The 25,008-nt window shown below is 46.6% G+C and overlaps 1 protein-coding gene across 9 annotated transcripts in view; it reads left to right on the plus strand.

Annotated features, from left to right (window-relative positions):
• The window catches only part of DNMT3A (DNA methyltransferase 3 alpha), a 1,939,932-nt gene that overhangs the window by 1,328,062 nt on the left and 586,862 nt on the right, over positions 1-25,008 (plus strand). The gene's annotated exons all lie outside the window — the stretch shown is intronic.

Consider the following 25,008-nt stretch of genomic DNA (forward strand, 5'->3'; position numbering starts at 1 on the left):
CCCGCAACAGGAAAAACCCCAAAGCACAATGTGAAGACATCAACATTTCTTGTCACAAAAATGATATGATTTGGCAATGGGGGGGGGTAGCGGCATTTTTAGGGGTCGGGGATAGGCGGCCACCCAGGGAAACCTACCAAACGCAGACATTTCTGGAAACTAGACACCCAGGGAGTCCAGAATTGTATGCCTTGCGTATCAAAGATTTCTTACCCACAATGCTCAGCAAACCTCAAACTAAAATTGCACATTTACCTTGCGTTTCTGTGAGTAAACTTCTGGAGTCAGCAGGAATCCACAAAATTCCTATCACTCACCATTCTCCCACTTGTCCCGATAAAAATGCTACCTCACTTGTGTGGCTGTGTCTAGGGCACATGACAGACAAGCATCAAACCAAGGTCAATAGGTGTCTCAGGTAGCGACTCTCATTGACACCTCCACTTTCTAGCAATACCACTCCCAATACCCCTCCCGTCTGCTTTGGTTCTCGGTGGCTCCCAAGCACAGAAGCAGTGAAAGCTGAATTAACATTTCACTTTCGAGCTGGGGAAGCTCTTACCCATCTCCCGAGAGACAAATTTCTCTTGTGGTTGTACCAGAGGGATTTCCGGCCTCTGGTGCTAGGACGGCCTGGAGTACTCAGTACTTGGTCCTCAGTACTTGGTCCTCAGTACTTGGTCACTGGTGCTTAGGAGTGCTCCAGGCCATTCTCAGCACTGAACAGGTTAAGAATGGACTTAATATGACTTACCTCACCCCTTCTTAGATAGTATGACAAAGCAGATAATAATGTAGAGGCTTTTAGTCGAATGTGGCTCCTTAGCTTGTGATGCCATTAGTAAACCGTGGCAATGCTTTGTTACTCTTATACGTGGGTTATCTGTCTAACGTTGACACACTTTTTTTAAGAATCTTTTTTATTATTTGATGGGAGATCCACTAGGCTAATACAACTGCACGTCTTCTACACCGAGTCCACCATCATACGGTGACTGGACACATTTCTTAAACGCCAATCTGGGTGTACCACGTCCATACAGTTGTGCAGTGAGGTCTGATTGAAGTGTTTTGAAAAAGAAAACAAAAAATTGAGGCAAAGGATAGGTGTAATTTAGTGGAATATATAATGCACGTGGCAGGTAAATCATGTTAAATAAAGCTCCCCTACTGATAATGGAGATTGGGAGTCTGCCCCCAATCCGCCAGCTGGCCCTTCAGTTTATGCATCATAGGAAGCACATTACATCTCCACACTCCTCCTGATCCAATGAATTGAATATACCCAAGTATTAAAAAGGGGCATTGTAATGTGCAGCCCAGGTATGTCTAAATCTGCCACTACCGCAGGGCCTTTAAAGGGCATCAGGACAGAGGTATGCCAATTGACTCTTGAGACCCGAAGTGTTTCTATACTCTTTTGCATTGTATCTAAATCGTTAAGGGTTTTACAATTAAGTCAAAGAGGAGGGGGGACAATGGATACCCTTGTCTTGTCCCTCTTTCTATTGGGAAAGGCCTAGACTTTGCTCTGTTGAAGTCAACCCTAGCCCAAGGAGACGAGGAGTAGGTGTACATAAGCAGTAAAGCTCAAGCCAAACCTCATACTGGCTAGATCCATATATACAAATGACCATGTATCGAATGAAACGCTTAATCGAAGTCTATGGAAAACAACACCACTGGATGGTTTATTTTCTGAAGGCTTGCTTATGCCACCTGAAGACATCGTAAGCAGTGTCTGGTTCTGTAACCAATGCAAAAAGAACAATTGATGGACAGAACAGTGTCATACATTCACCCCAGTACAGAGATCTGGGCCTATATCCATTGTTTTTTTGCTCACCATGCCATTCCAGTTTGAAGCCAGCCATATGCAAATCAGACAAGTTAGGCACCCAGGTTGACATTTTAAATATCCTAGCAATCCATGTCCAGGGGGTTAAACAAAAGTTGCACAGTTTTAATGAGATGATTTTGAAGGTGCAGTGAGACCGTGAAACATCATTTCAAATGTGTCACTGCCACTGCACTCAAATAATTGATTAATTAGAACAGTTCCAAACCTTCTGACTGAACTATTGGGGACAACCAGGGAAGCTTTAACTAAGTCTGCAACACCAGCAGAGAAAGAAAATTAAGTATTAAGGGAAGTGGTCATGGAACGCCCCAGTTCTATCAGGGGGCAAAAAATCAGTGAAACAGGACTTAATCCAGCCCCAATCCAGGCACATTCACTTGCACCTAAACTCTTAAGTGCACCTGACAACTCAGGCGTCCTGAATTTTTCACTTACTGACCAATGCAAGTAGTCACTAGCAAGCCAACCAAAAGCAATCAAGTCACTAACCAAGCAGGAGAGAAAACGCCTGAGAAAGGCCAGAAAAAGCAAACAAACTAGTCAGACATCCAATTTAACCTTTGCTATGTCTGCTCAAGACAGGAATCAATGTGAAGGCAAAGTAATTCTAAACACCAGGGAAGCTGTAAGTAATAAGGAGCAATTGATTCTATCATCTAACTCGTCTATCACTCCTGGTAGTCCTATTCATAATAGAAAGCAATCCCCGTCTGAAAAAATTTACAGTTTATTCAAACCTCCCGTAAGGAAAGAGAAACATAACTCAAAAATACAGGTCACACAAATTGCGAAACCTTTATCAAAATCAGGGAGCACCTAGATAGAATTTAGGACAACTTGCCCGTGTGAGGTCAATTTGGCCATGGAAAATGTTAGAGAAGAAAGTCGCAATCTGGATATAACTTACAGCCAAAGTCAGGGAGGTAACGAAGTTACCCATGTAAGGGATCACGAAATTCACTCACAAAAAAACACACGTCTTCCTGAACTCACCTCTGACCTTTTCGGAGCTCACGGTGGATAAGAAAGTAAAGGAAAGGAGTTCAGACAACGTGTCACAGTGTGATCTCTTCAATAACAAACTGGATTTCATTCGCCAATATGTCATAAGGGGAACCCATGACATTCTTAATAGAAGCGTACTGCTTAAACTATTTCAAGCCCTTTCTCCACTTTCAACACTAGTGACATTGAAAGCATAGAGTTCAAATAGAACTTGTACTCCATGGGTCAAGAAACTACAACAGCTACGTTTGTTGATAACTCCCTTATTGAGTACATTTGGCAGCAGAGGGATTAATTCGCTAAATGAGGTGTCGAGTTAAAATAGATCGCTCCTACCCGTTATCCCAGCCCGCTACAGCCACCAAATCACACAGAGGGCCTGTTAAAGGGAGCTAAAGGCCCGGACCATCACAGCCCACTAAAGGGTATAGATTACACAGCCAAGAAAATTACTATCACCTTTGCCCATCCAGAAGTCGCTAAGTCCTTGGGTTCCCGGCACTTGAATCTGGCCGGCACAACCATTGGAATGGCATGAATACATTTATTAATAGCGCCAAATTTACATGAGGGTTGTAACATCTGTTCCTGGAACTTGTACGGCCTGAGCACGAAATTAGAAGATCCCAACTTCATGGAATTCATTACACAGTACAATATTCTTCTGTTCCAAGAAACCTGGCAGAAAATCCCTTCACCAATAGTTGGCTATAAGGAATTATTGAACCTGGCCAAGAGAGCAACAAAATATGGGCGAACAAAAGGTGGTCTTTCTACCTTCATCTCGACAGATTATCCCATGGCACGCTTCTATGATAGACCTGGATTCCATCTGGCAGCTATGTGTCAAATTTGACGCCCTGCTATTCAACTGTTTAATACTCAACACCTACATTCACCCCGCGTCTAAACAAGAGGCTAAGAATCGTACAACTAATATCATTAGTAACATTAAAACTTGCCTATCCTGATGCCAACATTATACTATCGGGTGACTTCAATATGAACTTACTGCATGACAGTAAAAAACGTATTACAGGGCCCACATCAGCCTTCAGTCGACGTGACATATTCGGTAAGAGATGTGCGGCCTGTCTGGATGACCTTTCAATGTGTGTACTCAACGGTCAAAGCCCGACAGATTGCCCTGCAGCATACACAATGGTGACCCAAAAAATATGCTCAACGATGGACTACACTTTCACGGATCATGATCTTCTCCCGTACATTGTGAATTTTCAAATCATAGATAGGGCGGAAAGCGACCATCAGCCACAATCCTTCACGCTGTTAGGATACACCGTAAATCCAGCTAAAGACAACGCAATGTCTCTTCCACCACAATGCTACAACCTAAAACATCTCAGCTGGAAAAAGGAAAGCATTGAGGATATCACTGGTACATACACCAGTCTTTTGGAGAGATTCAATGTCGAACCATTGAGTATAAAGGACTGGGAGTCCTTCATTCAGGAATTAAATAAATTCTCAAACCACGCCTACCGCCATAAAGCAGGAAGTCCTAAAGGGGCAGTTTGGTTCACTAAAAGTCTGAGGAAGCAAAAACAACAATTAAACAAGTACCTAAGACAACTACGCCAGGAACTCCTTCTCTTAATATCAGAAACAAGAAAAATGCTAAAAAGGGATACTAAGTTGGCTAAGAAAGAGTTCCGCGAAAACATCTGGGTGAAACGCCTCCATGCCTGCAAACAGAAGGACTCTAAGCTTTTCTGGGAACACATTAACCAGCTATTAAACGGCAGGAACCAACATCACAACTCGGACATAATGAAGGTTACATGGAGAGCCCATATCGATCTTTTATATAATGAAACCTTATTCTCAAGTACCCTAAAGCTTGGAACACCAATAGGGAAGGGGGCTGTTGGTGCAGATCCAGTCAATGACCCGTTGACTCACGAATCACCTGAATTCTCTTTGCAGATATCACAAGAACAAGTCTTAAACACCATTAAAAAATTACGATCTGAGGGTGCTCCAGGGCCCAACTTCTTGCCAAACGCCCTGTTTCAGCATGATCCTTCATTTTGGTCCGGTCTACTTACTCCTTTTTTTACTCAAGCTATCGCCTCCAGTTTGATCCCTGACTCCTGGAGAGGAAGTATTCTAAATCCAGTTTACAAGTCGGGCCCACGCTCTGATCCATCCAACTACAGGTTGATTGCATTAATTGTGGAGGCAAAAATATACGCATCGAACCTTTTGGTAGATTTAGAAGACTGGGTCAGCCAAACCAACCTAATACCCTACACGCAAACCGGATTCCGGGCAGGGATGGGTACCCTCACGAATATTACTGCGGCCACTCTCCTAGCCAATCAAGCCTTTACAAAATCTAGGCCCTTGTACGCGTGCTTTATCGACCTTAAAGCGGCCTTCGATAAAGTTTCAAGAGCAAATTCAGGGGCAAAAATGCAAAGCTGGGGTGTACCAACCAGACTCCTGGAGGCCATACTTAATCTTTACTCACGCACGTGGGTCCACATTAGGAAAGGTGATGGGCGCAGCATAACCAACAAAATTCCAACACTCAACGGGTTAAAACAGGGGTGTGTGTTAGCCCCCTGCCTATTTAACATCTTCATCTCTGACCTGGACAAGCATCTTTGGTTAATCCAAGCTGACCCCCCAAAATTGGGCAAAATACCGACACCGTGTCTCCAATATGCTGACAACATCGTTTTGCTAGCACAAACTCCTGTAGGCCTGCAGCGACTGATTACGGAATTAGGAGCTTACACCACCTTGGCCCAACTAACGATCAAAAAACAAAGGTGATGTGCTTCTCGAAATATAATAAAACAACGAAAAATCGTAAATTTATCTGGAAAGTGGATGACCAACCACTGACCCGGGTCGCATCGTACAAATACCTTGTTTTTCAACTGGACTGCAATCTCAACTTTAAGCTACATTTGGACCAAGGAAGCACGAAAGCCAAACAATTGTTGTTTGCATTCAAAATTTTAACAAACAAGCTTATAGGCTGTTCTACTGGCCACCTGCTAAAAGTGATTGCAGCCACATTTCTACCTTCCATATGTTTTGGCTCAGAAATGTTGAACATTAAAGATGCCATAACTTTAAATACAGCACAATTCACCTTTTCAAGAGTTTCTTTTTAATTTCGTTACATATCTCCCTAGCACAAATCCGTCTAGAATATGGATTAAAAAATCAGATCCCGGCCAGACAAGGTGCACTAGTAAAATATTATTGGAGGATGAGGGAAGCAGAAGACAACACCTTAGCCCACTATTGCTGGGTAGAGATCGAAAATCAAACAAGGCTAATCAACTCTATTACTACAGTCTTGAAGGAATTTCTCTCTGCATTACAGCTAGAAGAGGCCTGGCTTATCCCTACAACGTACTCTGGTTTTAAATCCATCGTGAATAAAGCCATCAAACGGATTTCTCTACTAACGGATAAAACTGCCTTTTCGAATAAACGCCATGCTTGGGCAGTGATACATGCCTATCAGACACTGAAACCCCAACCGTACCAGTTTGAACACTTTTCTTATCAGAAAAAGCACTATCTGACCCTGCTGCAAATGGGGTCATTTCCCACGAAGGATTTGACCCCAAAATGGAAATACACATGGCCATCCAAGGAATGCCGCCTCTGCGGACAAGGGGATGAGTCATTATTACATCTACTCTGTATCTGCCCTGCACTATTAGAAACCCGAAAAATTGTCCTTCGGGAGGCCTTAAGGAAGGAACAAGTAAGAACATGTAGTACAGTAGTGATAGTGTCTTGGAGGGCCGTCGATTCAACTGTCTTGTAGAGCCATACATTTCTGGAAAATTGCGGCAAAAGAACTGGACAAAATAAGTAATTTAATTCAAGTTGCTTAACAATCTGTATACACATTTTCCAATTGCACTGATATACCTGTCAATATTTTTACTTTTACCCGTTGTTTATCGCTTGTGGTCACGACCTAGTTGCCTTTTGGTTCTTCCAACCTTTTATGATTTTTAACGAAATCAAATAAAAGTATATTTTGACTTCACATGACAGTCTTGGCCCTGTGCCTCATGGGAGCAGTCCAGCCCGAACTGCCAGGACAGGTCCTCCCTGGACTGGAAACAAGCATCCTAGGACCGGTTTCGGGGTTTCACCCCTCATTAGCCAGGACAGCTTGACTCCAGTGGCATGGAGAGCGGGACCCACGTCTGGGCATACCCGTCCCACTCGGGGTGACGAATGCAAAAAGAACAATTGATGGACAGAATGCAGAACAATGTCATACATTCACCCCAGTACAGTGATCTGAGCCTAAATCCATCGTTTTTTTGCTCACCATGCCATTCCAGTGGCTCTGTCCATCATCTAAGTTGGCAGGGTATGCCCAGCCGTGGGTCCCTTGCTCACTTTGCCACTGGATTCAAGCTAACCTGGCTGATGAAGGGTGTTAACCCAGAAACCGGTCCCAGGATGCTTGTTTCCGGTTCAGGAAAGACCTGGCTTGGCAGTTCGGGCTGGACTGTCCCATGAGGCACAGGGTCAAGACTGATTTGCATATAGCTGGGTCTGAACTGAGGTGGCAAAGTGAGCTAAAGAATGATGATGGATTTAACCCAGATCTGTGACTGGGGGTGAGTGTCTGAAAAGTTTCAGCACTCCGTCCATCATCTCCTTGTGTTTGCTTGGTCCTTTGACCAGGTATAAAGCCATTTGATCTCATTCCACTATGGGCCCTAATTCCTTGACCACCCTGTTGGCTAGGGTATTTTAGCCTCTGTATTAATTAGAGATTTTTGCCTATATGAGGTGTATTTTGTGGATACCTTATCAAGTTTAGGAATAGCAACGATGGTAGTGAGGTCATAGGGTCATCTCTCCAACTGTAAAGGCTCATGCATTTCAGTGGGTTCACTATTCTATTAGCAAATCATGCATGCAATTCTAGAGGAAAACATTTGGGGTCTGAGGTTTTACCAGATTGCCTTCATTTAAAAGCCTCTAATATCTCTGTTCCCGAAATAGGCATATCTAAAACATCTCTGTCAGACTGGTGAAAGGTGGTCACGAGTAGATCCCATATTATAGGGTTCCTCTTTCAGCAGAGGAATGGATACCTTTTAGTATAACTTCTGATAGTAAGTAGCTACGGTCTCCACAGTTATTTTGGCAACCGTTACCATCCCCTTCACCGTATCATGATTTTTGGCTTTTATCCACAGCTCCATGTCTCAGTTAACTAACAAACATAGAAATGTGCCTCTCTTATCCTCCATACCTTATAGCCTACTTTGTGATTCAACCAATGTTTTATAAGTGCCCCCTTATCCACTCCCTCCAATGCATGAGGGTTAAGGTCTATAACTACGCAGACGACATGCAGTTGATTTTCCCAATAAATGAGACAGAGTACTCTAAAGCATTTTTTCGAAGCACCATGCTATTTATTAAAGACTGGATGTGTCATAATCACCTCAAATTGAACTCTAATAAAACAGAGATAGTCCTCTTTAACAACAGACTCCGCCATTGGACGTCAGGCCACTGGCCAGCTGCCTTAGGCACTCCACCAATGCCTAAGATCTCTGTAAAGAGCCTGGCATCCAATTGACGCCAAATTATCTATGCACGCACAGATTAACGTGGTTACATCTTCATGCATCTATCAGCTAAGAAATTTTAAGAAAATCAGGAGATTCTTTACTAGGGAGGCAAGTACGGTAATCATGCTGGCCATGATCCTGTCCAGGCTGGATTACGCCAATGCTATCTATCTGGGTCTCCCAGCTAATCAAACCCATAGACTACAGCTGATACAGAACCAAGCTACCAGATTAATATTCAAGCAACCAAGACACTTCCACACTAAGCCATTGATGAAGCAGCTTCACTGGCTTCCTGTGGTTCAGCGGTCTATGTTCAAGACAGGCTGCACAATTTTCAATGCACTCTTTGATAGGGGCTCTAAATTCATCTCCTCAAAGATCTCACCATACCTTCCCAATCAGAACCTAAGATCAACCTCAATTAATCTGCTGACCACTCCTAGATTCTAGGCCAACAGACTGGGGGGCTCACACTATTCCATGCTAGGCCCCAAACTTTAGAACTTTCTTCCAAGTGATATCAGATTAACACCGGACTACATTGGTTTCAGGAAAAAACTGAAAACCTGGCTGTTCACCCAAGCTTACGGTTAGATCTGACCTCGGAACGGCTTCCAACCTCTATTAGCGCCAAGAGACCTTTCGGTGTATGTGCGCTCAACAAATTCCCTAAACATAAACATAAGGTGTGGTAAGCTGCTTTTTTTGTGACAGCTGCACCACCTCCATACGAGAACACACCTCAGTATTTCCCTTCTCATCATGCGATCTTTCAAGTGTAAATTTCAGTGCCACCATGTCTTTGCACTCCCATTTGTCCTCTGTGGGCAAAATTACAGTGTAGGAGAGATTGTAACCCTTAGCGTTAACTTCTGCGCCTTCCAAAGTTTGGCAGCTGAAGCCACTGAGTGTCTGCTTAGTTCTAGATGGTCCTTTATTGCCGTCTGGATCAGCTCTGAGAAGTGACCAGCATGATAGATATATACATTTTATTGTTCCAGTTACTTAAAACCATCACAATAACAAAAAATGCCAATGTTAAAACAGTAGAAACAGCGAGAGGACATAATATGACTTATTCAGTTCAATCCAGCATACCTCTTATCCATGTAGCAGCTCATAAGTCTTTCATGTCCGAATCTAATGCAAAGAAAAGAAAAATCATGCCTGGGAATCATTTTGGGGCAGACGCCAATGGGGACCCCTCTAGGCATTGGGGACAGAAGCCCTAATGTAAGGCAGCGGCTACAAATGGAATAGGGAGATCAATAAAGTGCCTGTTGCAAAATCTAAACACCTGTAGATTTGAAAACACTCAAATCTGAGCTGTCCAAGAGCTGCCTATTCATGAGTCATTTTACCCCCCCAGCAGAAGACATGTTTGAGCAGTGCTTATTTATGCATTTCTGAATTTGTGGGTACCCATAGTACCATGTGATTCAAAGGGGATTTATTTGCTGCCCTGCAGAAGACGTTTCCTGTGGCATCGCCCCAAAACGCTTGTCAGTGTACAGTGAACCCTACAAAAGTCCTGATCAGATAAAGTGCATGATGCAAAGTCATAATACAAGATGGTTTAAGCACTCTTCTAATCCAAAACTGGAAAGGGCTAGAGTGCATCCTGCGGTGTATTCAGATCTGGAGAAAAGCAAATGCAACGACCTAAGCCAGGTTGATTAGCACATCATACAAAGCAAATGTATTGATCTTTGGCAGCCCTGATGAGTTCAATGTTGTCCTCAGGGACCGTTGTGCTGGAGTAACCAGTAACGAAAGTGCAAGCAACGGCCATTGTGTGCAAGGCAAGTTTGCTAGACTTTTGGGATGAGAGGAATCTTCTTTGACCAGCAGAATTTTTATATGCTGAAAGGATCTGTTGAGGAATCGAGGGCAGCATACAGATTTGAGTTGATATAGCGGCAAGTGCAATAGCATCTGCCAGTTGTTACTGTGACGGAACCAGTAACTAAAGTGCATTCTACAGTTGGTAAAGTGAAAATGGGCATGAGACGAGTCGATTTTGTCTTTGCTCTAATAGTCTGCTTTTTTGAGGTGAGGAGCAGACAGTTGTAAACTGGCCTGAACAGAGTAGGCCTGCAATAGCCCTGCCATAGTGGCCAGACCTTTTGCAGCCTCACCGGATTGACATAATTGGGGTGACATCGCGGAGTTGAAGGACCTGGAAATTCTCCATCAAGAAATGGTGTCAGCCCTTAAAGCTACATTTTGTACCAAACAACTGTTTTTTCTTGTAAAAGGTTCACTTTCAGTGTATTTTTCCTAAGATATTGTAGCATCGTCCCCCGTTTCATTTATATTATTTATGCTACTGTTCCATGAGATTTCTTTAAAACTAGGTGATGCACTTGTGTCTGCCATTACCAGTGATCTGAATATACAGTCTCGTCATATCTAGCCATTTTCCCTGCAGTGCATTCTAATAAATAGTAAACCAACTCATCAACCAATCCTCCATGCTCCATACTTCCTAACATGAAGCATCTGTCCGAATTATCTAACAAGATAACTAAACAGCCACTAAAGTCAAGTAACTCCAGTCATTCAGCTGTCCTGAACAACAGTTGAGAGGTACTCTCTCCCATGACATCTCCCTCCTACAGAACAGAAACCATTTTTCCACCAATATCTACCTATTTTTGGGTGGGGATCAATCAAACCGACCTATGAGGCCTCTCCCCCTTCTTCCCCTGTGCATCCATACCCAGAGTTAGTACCACCTTGTTCTGTTTTATGACGTTTTGATTCGAGTCACCGTTTCCGTCCCCCACTGACCTAACTGGCAGCCAAGCATGGTGAGCTGAGTGGGTCATCAAAGACACCTCTCTAGTCCTTCTCTGCATGTCCATTCGCTCCTCCCCCACAGTCAGAGCACTCACAAGATTTTCCAAGAAAAGCGATTTCCTTTGGTGTGCACCTTTAGTTTTGCAGGATAAAGCAGCATATATTGCAATTGCATTGCCCTCAACTTCTGTTTTACCACTAAAAGAACTTGCATTGCCGCTGGACCCTTATGGTATAGTCTGGTTAAACTAAGACCATGGGGAGGTAGTTTAGGAATCCATGCTCGACGTCCTCTTTAAATGATAAAGCAGGGCAAAAGGTCTTGTTCTGGAAAAATTGTGTGAACCAGTTCTGGAGAAATTGTGAGTCTAGGGTCCCAACCTTTCTCAGATTGTTCCTCCAGAATCTTGCCTCCACCAAATGTTGTCAAGGTATAACAAGGGAGTGGCCCGTGTCAACATTATAAAAGTTCGAAGAAATAGTGAGAAAAAAACCCCCTATAAATCAGGGGATTTCGGTCTCAAATTTTCTGTCAATGACGTTCAGAATAGCACCCAGTAGTCTGTCAGTTCCTTACATTCCCAAAGTAGGTGAGTCTGTGTACCCTCTTCGTCACAACCCCGCCTGCATGTCGGGCTTCGGTCTGTGTTCCTTTTATTCCGTCTGGCCGGTGTCAAATACCAGTATGTGACCACTTTGACCGCCGCTTCCCTACTGGCCGTATTACGAGCCGTGTGATTGGCCCGAAAGTAAATATCTCGCCATTCTTTCTCCGTTAGGTCCCTCCCAATTTCCAGCGCCTCTGCCCCGCCGAGGGCGAGGAGGGAGCTGTTGGACGAAGCATTTTGTATTGTTCAGAAATCATATTCTTATCCGAATCTTTTGTTATGAGCCATTTCTCATATGTTGTGAGCTTTCTATGTACCAGCATCTCCGCACTTTGGGATGGAGGAGCCAATGGCGGATTTGGAAGCATTGAAAACGTTGCGGTGCTGTGATTGTGTAGAATTGTTGCACTTCTGCAAACGGAAGGAACCCTTCCAAGTCGAAGAGGTGTCCCACCGACTTGCACTCCGTAACCCGCCTCTGTTGTAACGTCCGTTCCTCTAGCACTAGTGGAAACTCTGGATTGTCGAATATAGGTGTCAATGGTGAGAGGAAGAATGTAAGTCCGAGTTTGACTGCCACCGAGTCCCAGACTCGTAGCTGTGTGTTCGTGATAGGGGAGCCCTTGAGGTTTGTCGGTCTATCTGGCCTCTTTAGAAAAGGCACCTTCCACAAGGAGAGCTTCGCTAGCGCTCGGTCCTGGAACAGCCATCGTTTTTCAGACTCAGGCCTGCTCCACTCCACAGATGTCTCAGTTGCGACGCTCTAAAATATTCTAGGAAGTTTTGGATACCAAACCCACCTTCGTCTGGAGGTCTATGGGAGAGACCTCTGCGCATACGAGGACGTGCCCCTGCCCAGATGAATTGTTGCACCGCAGTTTGTATCTTATGGAGGATCCCCGGTGGGGGCCAGGCCTGTATGGTCTGAAAAATATAGAGTGCTTTGATCAGGATACTCATTTTGATAGCTGCAGTTCGGCCTAGAATAGATGGTGAGTGCTTTTGCCACTGCCGAAGGTCTTTCTGGATTTGGGAGAGGAGTTTAGCATAGTTCTGCGTGACCGTCTGCGTGACAGAAGAAGCTAGATCTATCCCCAGGTAGGTAAATGTGTCTCGGGACTGGAGCTCTCCGTATGTCAGCCGCGCCTCCTCTCGCCGGTCTGCGCCACTACCAAGGTGTAAAACCATGGATTTCCCTACGTTTACCTTAAATCCGGAGACCCGGCAAAAGGCGGTCAAATCCCGCAAAAAGGCTGGTACTGAACCCTCAGGGTACTCCAGAGTCGCCAGAATATCATCTGCGTATAAGTTCACTGCATGCCGTTCCCCCCCCAAATAGGATACCTAAGATGACGCGATTGTCCCGAATCTTTTGTGCTAGGGGCTCCACATAGAGTGCAAAGGGAAGGTGCGACAACAGGCACCCCTGTCTCGTGCCCCTCTGAATCTCAAAGGGCCGTGAGGCCACTCCATTTACTCTGATTACCGCTTTAGACCTGTCGTAGCAGCTCGCTACCCAGGCTCTGAATCGATCTCCCACGCTAAAGTGAGGTAAGGTTTTATCTAAAAAATCCCAGTCGACTCAGTCGAAGGCCTTTTCGGCATCCACCGACAGCAGCAAGGCATTCATCTTAGTGCGATGGGCTTTATCTATCAAATGAAGTATACGTTTGGTGTTGTCACTGCTTCCGGATTGGTCCGGTTCGATAATCCCAGGCAGGCGTGTGCCCAATATAACCGGGAAATTCCCAGTAAACGATTTTAAATCCAGGTTGAGAAGGGAAATCAGGCGATATGAACTACACTACACTGAGTTGTGTCCTTCCCAGGCTTAGGAATGACTACGATATCAGCGGCCAACATTTCAGAGGGGATGGTCCCCGGCCCCTGGAAGGAGTTGAAAAGCCGCATTAAGATCGGGGCCAGGAGTGGGCAGAGGGCTTTATAGAATCCCGCCGAAAAGCCATTGGGGCTCGGCGATTTCAGTGGTTTGAGACGGGAAATTGCACCTTTCACTTCTTCAATCCTAATGGGCGCGTCCAGAGCTCTGCCCCTATGGTGTTCAGCGCCGACGTGGCAGCTCCCTGAAGTTAGGCTCCCCCGTCGTCGCTCATCTGCGAGGCTTTACCATATAGTTTGGAGTAGAAGTCCCGAAGGACCTCTGCGATCTCGTCGTCCCCTTCAACCGTCTTCCCCTTATCGTTCTGAAGCGCTTGTATTTTTGCACGCTGGGCGCGGGCCCTAAGTTTACTGGCTAGAAGACACCCCGTTTTATCGCCCCCACATAATAGGAGTGCTTAAGCCGAAGCGCCGCATATTCGGCTCTATCTAGGTCTAGAGTCGCTAACTGCGCTCTTGCTGCCTTTAATTGATGCCATACCCAAGGCGCGCAAATGTGGGGATGTATTTGTTCTAGCTCTATCACTCGTGCTGTGAGGAGTTCCCTCTTTTCCTTCCGCTCCTTTGCTTCGGCGGCGGAGATGGCGATTAATTTGCCCGCACTACGGTCTTGAGAGCCCCACAAAGTGCTGTGAGGGGTATGTCCGGGGAGTCATTCGTCGCTAGGTAGTCAGTGATGCATTTATGCAGTTGCTGGGACACCCCTGCTCTATGAACCAGATTTTCCCTACGTCTCCACCTCCCCGGTGGTCGAGGACACAGAAAGAGTCAGTGTCACTGCATCATGATCTGAGAGTGCTGCTGGGATAATGTTCATTGTATCTACCAATGTGTTTAATTCTGCGGACCCTATAAAGTGATCTAGCCTGGCGTATGTGTGATGTGCATGAGATTAGAAGGAAAATTGTGTGACTTGAGGGTGAGCCATGCTCCACAGATCCAGCAAGCCCCTGTCCCTCAGCCACTCCCTCCCTGTCTTGGATAGTGCCCTGGTTTGACCATAGCGCTGACCCGACCGATCCTTCTCTGCATCTACGACCAAATTTAGGTCTCCCCCCCCCCCCCCCCCACCACTATCCTCCTGTCCTGGGAGCACAAGACCTCCGACAATGCCATCTTAAGAAAGTGCTCTTGTCCCGAGTTTGGGGCGTATATTGAACCCACCACCAGAGGGGCACCCCCCACCCATAGCGTGTGGGCCAGTACAAGGCCCTTTACTTCCGCCAATTTGGCCCCCACTGTACCCTGGAACGTTTTAGCGATCAGTATGGCCACCCCTGCCTTCTTATCCGACGTGGAGGAGTAGAATTGGTGGGGGAAGGCTCGGGATCTCATTCGGTGCCAGTCTTTGGGGAGGAGATGAGTCTCCTGTAAAACGCACACCGACACCCCTGAATTCTCTAGATAGGACAAAGTGGCTCTCCTTTTAATGGGGTTGTTCAGCCCCTTCACATTAAGAGTGATTATCTGAAGTATGGATCTTGACATAGGGCAGTTACGAGTTCAATCTGCTGGGTCTGGTGAAGCATAAGCCCCCTGTCGACATGGCAACCCTCTTGTGTCCTGATGCCATTCGTGTGTGACCCTGTTCCTCGTATGGGACCCCACCCTGGATAGCACACCGGTTCCCCCTAGCCCCCCCTAACCCGCCAACGAGAAACCCCATCCCCCCCTGCCCAAACACCCAGAGCCCCCCCCCCGTTCCCTCCCTAACCCCAACTAGAAAACCCCAGAGTCCCATCAGTGTCCATTGCCCATCATTCGAGGATGTGGGCATGTGGAAAGTAAAAAATCAGGGTTAGTGTGGGGTCCAAGTGTCCCGGGCCCCCTGGGCCCCCCCGGCCCGTGCAGTGTCCGTGCTATACCGCCCATATGTTAGTCACAGGTGGGCCATCGCAGCGGTTTCTTCAGGACTGTTTCTAGTGCCGCCATTCTCTCCTGTGCCATGGTGTCCGAGTTCGGCCGTAGTTCGGGGTTTAGTGAGCGTCTGCGGCCCACTTTCTGCCAGCCGTCCCCTGGTGACCTCTGTGTGCGGCTAGGTGACTCTTCCGTGTTCCGATGTTCCAGATCGAGAATCTTACAAGTTTCTTGGAGGGACCCGAGTTGTTGAAGCTTGCCATTCAATTTAAATATCAATCGAAAGGGGTGGCCCCAGGAGTATGCCACCCCTTGTTCTCTCAGGTGAGCGGTCACCTCTCTAAAAGCCTTCCTCTTTTGTAGTGTGATGGAAGCCATGTCCTGGTAGTGAGCTACGGAATGCCCTTGATATTGGAGGGGTTGTTTCGACCGGGCCTCTCGCAGTATTCGTTCTTTAAGAGGAAAGTCCGGAAGGAAGGCAAGTATGTCCGGGGAGGAGCAGGAGCATGTCTCACCAGTCCCACGTGGTGTGCTCAGTCAATGGGGATTGTAAAGTCCTGTGGCTCTCCTAGTATGTCACGAAACAGTCCCTGGAGGTATTGGGTCAAATCCAACCCTTCTGACTTCGAGGGGACCCACCTGACGCGAAGGTTATTTAGTCTAGAACGATTCTCGAGGTTTTCCGCGTGTGCCTGTAGGTCCAACTGTTGGTCTTGCAAACAAATCACCTCTTGTTGGAGTCGTCGATCTCTTCACCTTTGGTTAGCGCACGTTCTTCAATCGCTGCTACTCTCTCCCGACTGCATCCACATCGCGGCGGATCTCCCTCACCTCGCTTGTCACCTCACATTTAAGTGTTTGAAAGGCCTCTCGAAGAATATTGAAAAGCGATTCGAGGAAGGAGCGGGTAATTGGAACCTCTCCCGTGTCTGTGTGAGCTTTCGGAGCTGGCGACATTCTAGGGGTCCCTTGGAGAGCATCTCCTTCAGGGATATCTCCCCTTTCTTCCTCACCGAAGACATCGCCGGGCCACCCGCTAGTGAGGAGTCAACCTCGGTGCAAGTCACGTTCTGGAGCGTCTGTGTAGCACTACTGCCATCCGCAATGGGTTATGTGGGTCCCCTTATCATCCAGCAGTATGCTGCCTCGACTAGGATCGACCTCCGCCCAGCCTCTGTAGTTTGCCTCGGGATCAGCTGCCCCACGACGCTCTATGGCTACTGAAAAGGTCACCCTCTCCTTTGCCATGCTCAGGAGCCCCAAATTACCACGAGGCAGAGTCTCACCATCAAGGTCACCCCCTGACCTGTGCTTGGCCCCCCTATCGGGCGTTTGTATCTTCTCCTCTCCGCCAGTCAAGTGCTCTGGCCGGGTTTATGCCCCTTTTTTCTTCCCACAGCCTTGTTGATCCCCTTGCTCACCGCATCACATTACGTCTCCGCCGCATTGTGCATCCCCCGAAGTCTCCCTCTCTGTGTCCCAGTGGCAGGCGTTCTGTCAGGGCCCCACCTCACTCCCGGTATGAGCCGGTCGTGTCAGCAAGCTTTTGCGCTCTGATGAAAGGTTGTGGGGCCCTCAGCCCAGCCCCTCCCGTGTTGCCGCCCGTGGAGGGCCCTTCCTTCTCCGCGCTGAACTCTGCAGTAGCCCTGGCCCGATAAGAGCCCCTTGTCCCTCTCTGCTGCTGCGCTGATCTCCCATCTAGCCGCCTCACCTCGTGTTGATGATGCCACTCACTGCATACCAGGCCCCACTCTCGAACGTATTGCAGTAGGCTTGCCCGTAGGGCCCACTGCGCACTCAGTCATGGGCGATCTCAGTTGTAGACCTCTGGCTTTCCGGGGCAGTGTCGAGGGGCCCGCAGCGCTGTCCCGTCTATGCTTTCACTCGCCGGTCCCGTTTCACCCCTCCTGGCCTCCACTGCAACAGGTATCCCTCAGTGCCTGTGACCCACCCCGTTAATCAGCGCCGGGGATGGCGGCACTCCGCTGGATATCTAGGCTCCCCCTATTCGCTCCTCCACTTGCTTGCCGCCAGTCGGCCCCTCTCAGCGCCAATCTTACCTGCTGTTGCGTGTGCTGAGGTGCTTCAGCCCTGCGATGTCAGGCTCCGATGCCCCGCACACTGTCCTTAAGGGCCATCCTGGATACAGCTTCCGCAGCCGCTCTAGTCACAGCGAGGCCGGGACGCCATTTCCTAAATTCGCATCCCGCCTTCGCCAGGCTGCCCGAGGGCACCAGACTGGGCTAGAGTTCTGTGATGTCCGCTCCCGGACTGCCTCTCCGCCGTGTCACACGTTGCTGTTGGCAGTGTCGGCTTGGCTGAGATCCGTCCGCTGCCGGGGGCTCAATCAGGTCCGCCCCTGCCTCGAGGACATGTGCGGCCCGGCTCAGGTTCCTTTGTTCTGTGCTCCCAATCAGTGTGTGTCGAACGCGCCCCTGCAGGTCCTCGATCCGCATCTCACCCGCGCCGGTCTCCGCTGCTCCCTCGTCCCTGCTGACGCCACGGGCACTCACTCGATCAAGACAGGTAGCTTCACAGCTATCGCCCGCCTTGCTGCAAAGGCCCTTTCTTGATGTTGCTCTGTCGGCCGCTCTAGACGTCGTCCGGCCTGGGCGCCATTTCCCCTTCGTCGCCGCTCGCATTCGAAGAGCCGCTCAGAGCGTCGATCGAGAGCGAACCCTCTCCTCCTGCACTCTGTGGACTGCGGCCTCGCTTCCTCTCTCTATTTCGCTGTTTGTGTCGTCCAAACAGGGGGTTCGTGCTGAGAATTGGCCGGATAAAAGGGCGAGGAGCCTCCGGGACAAGCGACCGTTCAGATCACCATCTTGGCCACGCCCCCGTAGATATCACTTTAGTGAAATGTTCAGCTGCAAACTCTCCATTAAGTTTAATTCCGCTACCAATTTTATAACTAGGTGCCCTTAATAATCGAATTATGAATTGTTCACGACAACACACATGTATTTCTACTTAAATGAAAGTTCTGTTAATCTTAGCCAGTTCAAATTCATTAAGTCTCACTGAAATTCTTGGTGCATCAATACAGTATTGAAGGGCAGTTTATTTATGGTATTTGTTGCATTTAATGTGTTATAAGAGGATATTCTTTATGAATGGTTAGGGATGCACATGCAGATATAGATTTGTTTGTGTTACTAACAATTCCTGTGCTTGAAGTCAGCAGTTGTAGAAGAAGAGCATTTGAGGGACATAACGGTGAAACATCACATTATGCTAGAAGTGTTCTGAACACCGAACCAGTTTCATTAAAGATTGGATACTGGATTACTGAGAGTAAATCATGAACAGTCTGTTATCTTTTCTGGGGTGATGCATTCTGATGTCTGTATTCATAGTTTACATTTCAGTGCATAAGCTTGCAATGTATAAGCATCAGAGCAAGTCATGAATAGTTTAACTTTGTTTCTGAGATTACACCTTCTAAGTTTGTACCCTGATGAGAGGTCATGATATTTAAGGCCAGTATACTTATTTTGTGTAAACTAGGTGCTTCATGTTGAACTGAAGTGTAGTGTTTCTTTGAAAATCAGGGGTATCTTGAAATATACTTGACACAGTTCGTCAAGAGATAGGAGCAGTTTTGTTACATCTTTCATTTCATCAAACAGTCGAGACAGTGACAAGGTGTATGTTGTGAGCATGTGTGCTATAAGCGGAATGGGGATACAAGTTTTTGTGGCACATTCTTGTTCACTCATAGTTAAAAATGAGGAATCTGGAAAATAGTGTATCTAGTGGTTGTGGGCGTACTTCAGACTGCGTTGTGATATACTGTTTCAATAAATCGTATAGAACTAGAACAGTAACTTGGGATCCGAGACAAATAATATCATGCTTACAATATTTAAGGTTTGTATTTAGCAGGTAATTAATAATTGTGAGGTCTGTTTTGTTTTTGTTTTTTAAAGTTTCCGTACTTGAGACTAGTCTATAGATGCAAATAAGTATTAACTATATTCTAAAAGCGATGTTATTGCTAAACTTTGCGTGCCCCCTTTTCTCTATTTGAGCAGCCGATAATTCAGTCTTCGCTTGTCAGAGAGTCTTTGAAGGTGTTGCCACTGTAGTACTCCTACTGATGGCAAAGGCCTGTAAAGATGGTGTAACCAGTGCCAATACTGTATGGCAGTTGGCAGCAATTTCTTTCTTTCCAGTATTTAAACTGTGTGTTGACTCTAGAAGAAGTGCATTCATTCTTCAGACTGATAGTTGATACAGTTTTTAGAAATTGATGGGAATGCAACCTCGATGGATTGAGTAGTCTCCATCTTGAAGAACCCTTGAGTTTGATTCCCTGCTATCCTTGTGCAGACATAAAATGTGTCCACAAAAAAAACTCCTTTGTTCAATTTGGATGGTATATTCAAGGAATTGTGCAGCGATTATTCTTAGATTTTTAGCCCATTGGTGCATAAGAGACACTTGTGGATTTCTGTCATCTAATTTAGTGACAGTGGATAATATGATGAGTTGGTGAGTGAAGCGCATAAACAAACTATGAAACTCCTTCCCTTAATGACCTGAAATTGGAAGCATCAGGCGTTTGGGCAAACTAAAGATTCCTCAAGTCTGAAACACTACATGATAGAGGGTGAAGGGCATCAGACTGGTACTTCACCTGCTTAGGTAAAGTTGGTAGTAAGCCTATCTTTCTGCCATTGATATCTTACTACAGTTTAAACACACTGACAATGTCTGCCGATCCTTTGATCCATCCCTTAATCTCCTTAAAAGAAAACTTTCTCTTTATAAATGATATCTTTAAACTTTTCCTTATCTCATATAAAATATTTTGAGATTATTTTTATGTGTATTGAAGGTATTTAATATAATATTCTGAGTGATTTGAGGTGGAAAACGTTTTCTAATTACCTCTTTAAAAGAATAGGTAAAGCAATTGGTCATCACCTCAAGAGAGTGGATGTTGGTGTCAAATTAAGGTAGTCAAAGTGCTCCTTTGTGCTGTAGTATAGAGCTTTGTCAGTAAGGTCAATTAATTTTTACCCGATAGTTGAAGAATGGATCTTGAGCACTGATATCTCAGGTGTTCTCTTTGTTTATCGAGGAGTATGTGGGTTGTATATAAATTAAATGAAAATATCCATTTACGAGACCTAAGATTACAAATAACTATTCCGTTTCCGACTGCAAGATCTTCATTGATAGGAGTAGAATAAAATCATCTTTTAAGTAGGACGAAGATAAAGATGAGCTTGCGTAGGACTGCAGAAAATGGTTAACTGACCAAAAAGGTTATGTATAAAGTCTTCTCCTACTCATGTGTGAACCCTCAAATCTGAATCAAAGTAGTGCCTCTTGGCAGCATGGAGTGATAGCCAAAGGGATTCTTCTGCAACTTTTGATAATGGCACTAATTTGCCTATTAGAAGTAATGCTTCCTTATTTGTCATAGAATCAACTTCAGGTTTATCCTGCCTTCTGGGAATATGAGGTGATACATAGCAATTGTTTGTAGCATATGTTTCTGGAAAAATTATTTGCAGTGCATACTCCTGCCATCTAGTGTTGGCTACGGAAGATTACAAATTGATCTCTCATAGTCAGTTTTCTGCTTCAGGCTCGTAATAAATTAAGCGTAGGTCACGTTGAAGCCCACAATGCAGAAAAACTCAATCTCTGTTACTTTTATGTTTTTTTAGCCACTCAGTCTGATGGTCTAAATTTGAGATCTGGGTAAACCTCACAAAAAGGATATGTTTGTTGCATGTGTAGCTGTGGATCACATGCTCTGCATACTCCTGCTATCTAGTGTTGGGATTGAACGTGTACAACTTGCTTTGAAGTCTTTCAAGTCACAAGGTACAGTGACTCCTCCTTTAGTTAGTAATGCACATGTACATCGTCTCAGTAGTTAGATTTTTTACTTCCGCTGTCAGGGTCAGACGTGCTTCGCTGGCGCTCGGAGTTGATGCCGCTTGGCCATCTTTGTCACAGCCTCACAAGTTCTCCGTTCTCGGTGCACTTTGAATAATCTTTCGGTGCACCTATGTTTCTTCTCAACGATGTGGTCCCTCCATCCAATCGGTGTCCGCTGTGTCGTTTACGCCCTGCGCGGGGCCTCGCCCTCCTAGGGTCTCTTTCACCAGGACTGGTGCACAAGAATGTTAAAACGTTGATGAAAAAGACACCTTTTTGAAAATGTTCACAGTGCCATTTAAAATATTTGTGGATAGACCAACTTGCGGTCTGCAACCTCTGTTTGTCCTCTGAGCATTATAGACCTTCTGCCCACCTGCCTCGTGTTCCGGTCCAAAAAGACTATTCAGAATGGGCGTGCCATGGAGCAATATTGTGACGAAGATACTCCCAACATCTTCTGGTTAGATGTAGAAGAAGAGGAAGACCTCATCGCAGAATAGTCCGCAACCTTCAGCCCTGAGCCCCAATCACCATTGGACTCTAAGATCCCAGACTCACAGCCCAGCGTCAGAAGAAAACTGCTGGGAGTACCAGTATACACCAAGGCACTCACTGCCTCTCTGAGGCCGGGCATCCAGCCTGCATTCGGATACATAGCCTTCCAGACCACCACTGCTTCCCAGCCATGGCCGGCACTGACCTAACTCTTAAGAGCCAACTCCAGTACCGAGCCTGCCTCGATGCAGACTGGTCCATCAGTGCCCTTTGGTGGCACTCCTCTGAGCCAAAACACAGTTCGACGTAAAAAACAGCCTTAAAGCCGAAAGAGACCTCTGCGTCCAGTCACACATCCACGGCTGGCTCCGAAGACCAGGAGCTTCCCATCTTTCAGCGCCTTCGGGAAGAGATAAACTCTCGGAAGTGGCGGTTGTTTATTTATCCTCACACAGGGAGGATCATTGCAAAACCCTCTCCACAAGTGCAGCAGACTCTCCCTCACAAGAGGGAGCTCACTTTTGAGGAGCAACTGGCGTTGGAGCCCACACCTTCTCTAAAGCAGGAAAGATATCAAGATAGGGCACTAGTCCGCTGCCCCAAGGCCTGTTCTATCTCTCCCTCCCCCTCCATCACCACGTGGTTTCCCATCCTCTTCGCCACAGAGGTCTATGCATTTATCTTCTATGTAGGGAAGCCCTCCACCTTGAGATCCCTATGATCGGTACAACCAGAAACCTCAGGATGACCCCTGGGATGATTGTGGTTGTCCCTCCATGTGCCAGCGACCCTCACCTGCACCCTGCCAAACCTTCTCCTCTTGAAGGGCAGCACCTCATATCATGAGGTCATCCACAGAGCAGCCCCCTTTTATAAGGCGGACCTAAACAGTATATCAGAAGAGGAGGACTGCTTGTTGGAAACTCTCTCCCATACTCAGTGGGTAGCCCAATTGCCTATGCTTAATGACATGCTTAAGCTTACGCAGGAGGTCCTCAGTACTCCGTCAAGGCCAGAGTTGTCAAACCGAGGGTTGACAAATGATGTATACTCTGATCCACCCTACTTTAGAGGCCAGCTCCTGCCAGACTCTCTGGTTGTCATGCTGCCCACAGACTGGGCCCTGACAAGGAAAGGAAAAAGATTGACGTGGCAGGGAAAAGAGTTGCCTCACATTCTGTGACTCATTGGCGTATTGCGAATTCTGTGGGGTTGTTGGCGAGGTATGACTATGCCCTATGGGGCGAAATGGGGTGCTCATACAACAGCACCCTGAGCAATACAAACAGCGGGTGCAGGAGGTTGTCTGAAGGGCAGTCCATCTCCCAAACTTCCATTAGATGTGCCCTCAATGTGTCTGACACCACCATCGAGACAATAATTTACAGCGTCCTTATCTGCATGCATTCTCTGCTGCATATCTCTTTAAGCCATAAGTTCAACAGCATCTGCTCAACATGCCGTTTGATGGAGAACACCTCTTCGGCCCACAAGTTGATTAGATGCTGGAGAAAATATAGAAGGTCACTGATGAAACCAAAGCGATGGGGGCTCTCCAGATACCATCGCCTCATTCCACTCACCTTCCCCAGTTTAGTGGCAGTGTTGAATTTACACCCCCTAGGGGCTTCCACCTCCTATCAAAGTCAACAGCAGCAGCCCCAAGCCTCCTGATGATACTCTAGGGTTCCTATAGGGGAAGCAATACAATGGGCTTGTGTAGAGTTAGATTGGCTAAGGAAGCTGCTCCCACTCTCCAAAAACAGGGACTCCCTCTCCCTTCCTTGCGATCACACAACACATGTCAAGGGACGTTTGAAGGGGTTTCTCCCACAATGGCAAAACATCACCTCCAACCAGTTGTACCTGACCATTGTAGAGGAGGATTACTGTCTGGGGCTCACTGCCCTACCACCAAACATCCCAAGGCACAATCCATCCCTTTCCCCCTATCACCAGCGATGTTTTCAAGGGGAGGTTGACGCTTTCTTATTCATGAGAGCCATAAAGTCTGTGCCGCCTCTACAGTGCGGCAAAGGGGTACTGCATAATCCCCAATGAAGACTGATCTCAACAAGTAAATCTTGTCAGAGAATTTCCACATGGGTACGCTTCTGAATGTCATAACACTGCTGTAGTAGGGCGACTTCATGACTGCTCTCGACTTGAAGGACACCTATGTCCGCATCCTAACCCACCCCACGCATCGCCACTACCTCAGCTTCATGGTAAGTGGAGAGCATTTTCATTTCAACGTTCTGCCTTCGGAGTTACCATCACACCTAAGGTTTTCACCAAATGCTTGGCAGTGGTCGCTGCTCATCTCCGGAGGGGCGGTGTCCTCGTCTTCCCGTACCACGACGATTGGCTGATAAAGAGTGCACTCAAGAGCCAGTGTCTAGCTCACACACAGATCACCTTGGATCTCCTTCACGATCTGGGCTTCACCAACAATGTGGGAAAATCCAACCTTCATCCATTTCAGATACAACCTTTCCTAGGGACAATACTGAATTCAGTCGCTTACCCCAGTCCTGCTAGAGTCCCAACCTTTCAGTCCCTGCTACCTCTTTTTCGGCTAGATCATCAGCTAACTGTACACACAGTGATGCGCCTACTAGGCATGGTGACTTCCAGCATTGCAATTGTTCCCCATGCCCGATTTCATATGCTCCAAGAGCGTCTCGCAGCACAGTGGTCACCAGTGAAGGGTCTATGGGAAGATCTAATGTTGTTAAGGGCTAGCACCCATCGTTCTCTGCAGTGGTGGAACAGCAGAAGTTTGTTGCAGGGCAGTCCTATCCTAGACCTAGTTCCCCAGGGGACCATCACGTCAGATGTCTCTGTCTCAAAAGGGGAGCACATTTGCAGGACATCACTGTTCAGGGTTTTTGGACCCCTCCAACAGACCTTTCACATAAACTATCTGGAGCTGTTAGCAGTTCATTTGTTTTTCAAGGCTTTCTTCTGCCACCTT

Source organism: Triturus cristatus, chromosome 6 (genome assembly GCF_964204655.1).
Source record: "Triturus cristatus chromosome 6, aTriCri1.1, whole genome shotgun sequence".
Taxonomy (NCBI): Eukaryota; Metazoa; Chordata; class Amphibia; order Caudata; family Salamandridae; genus Triturus; species Triturus cristatus.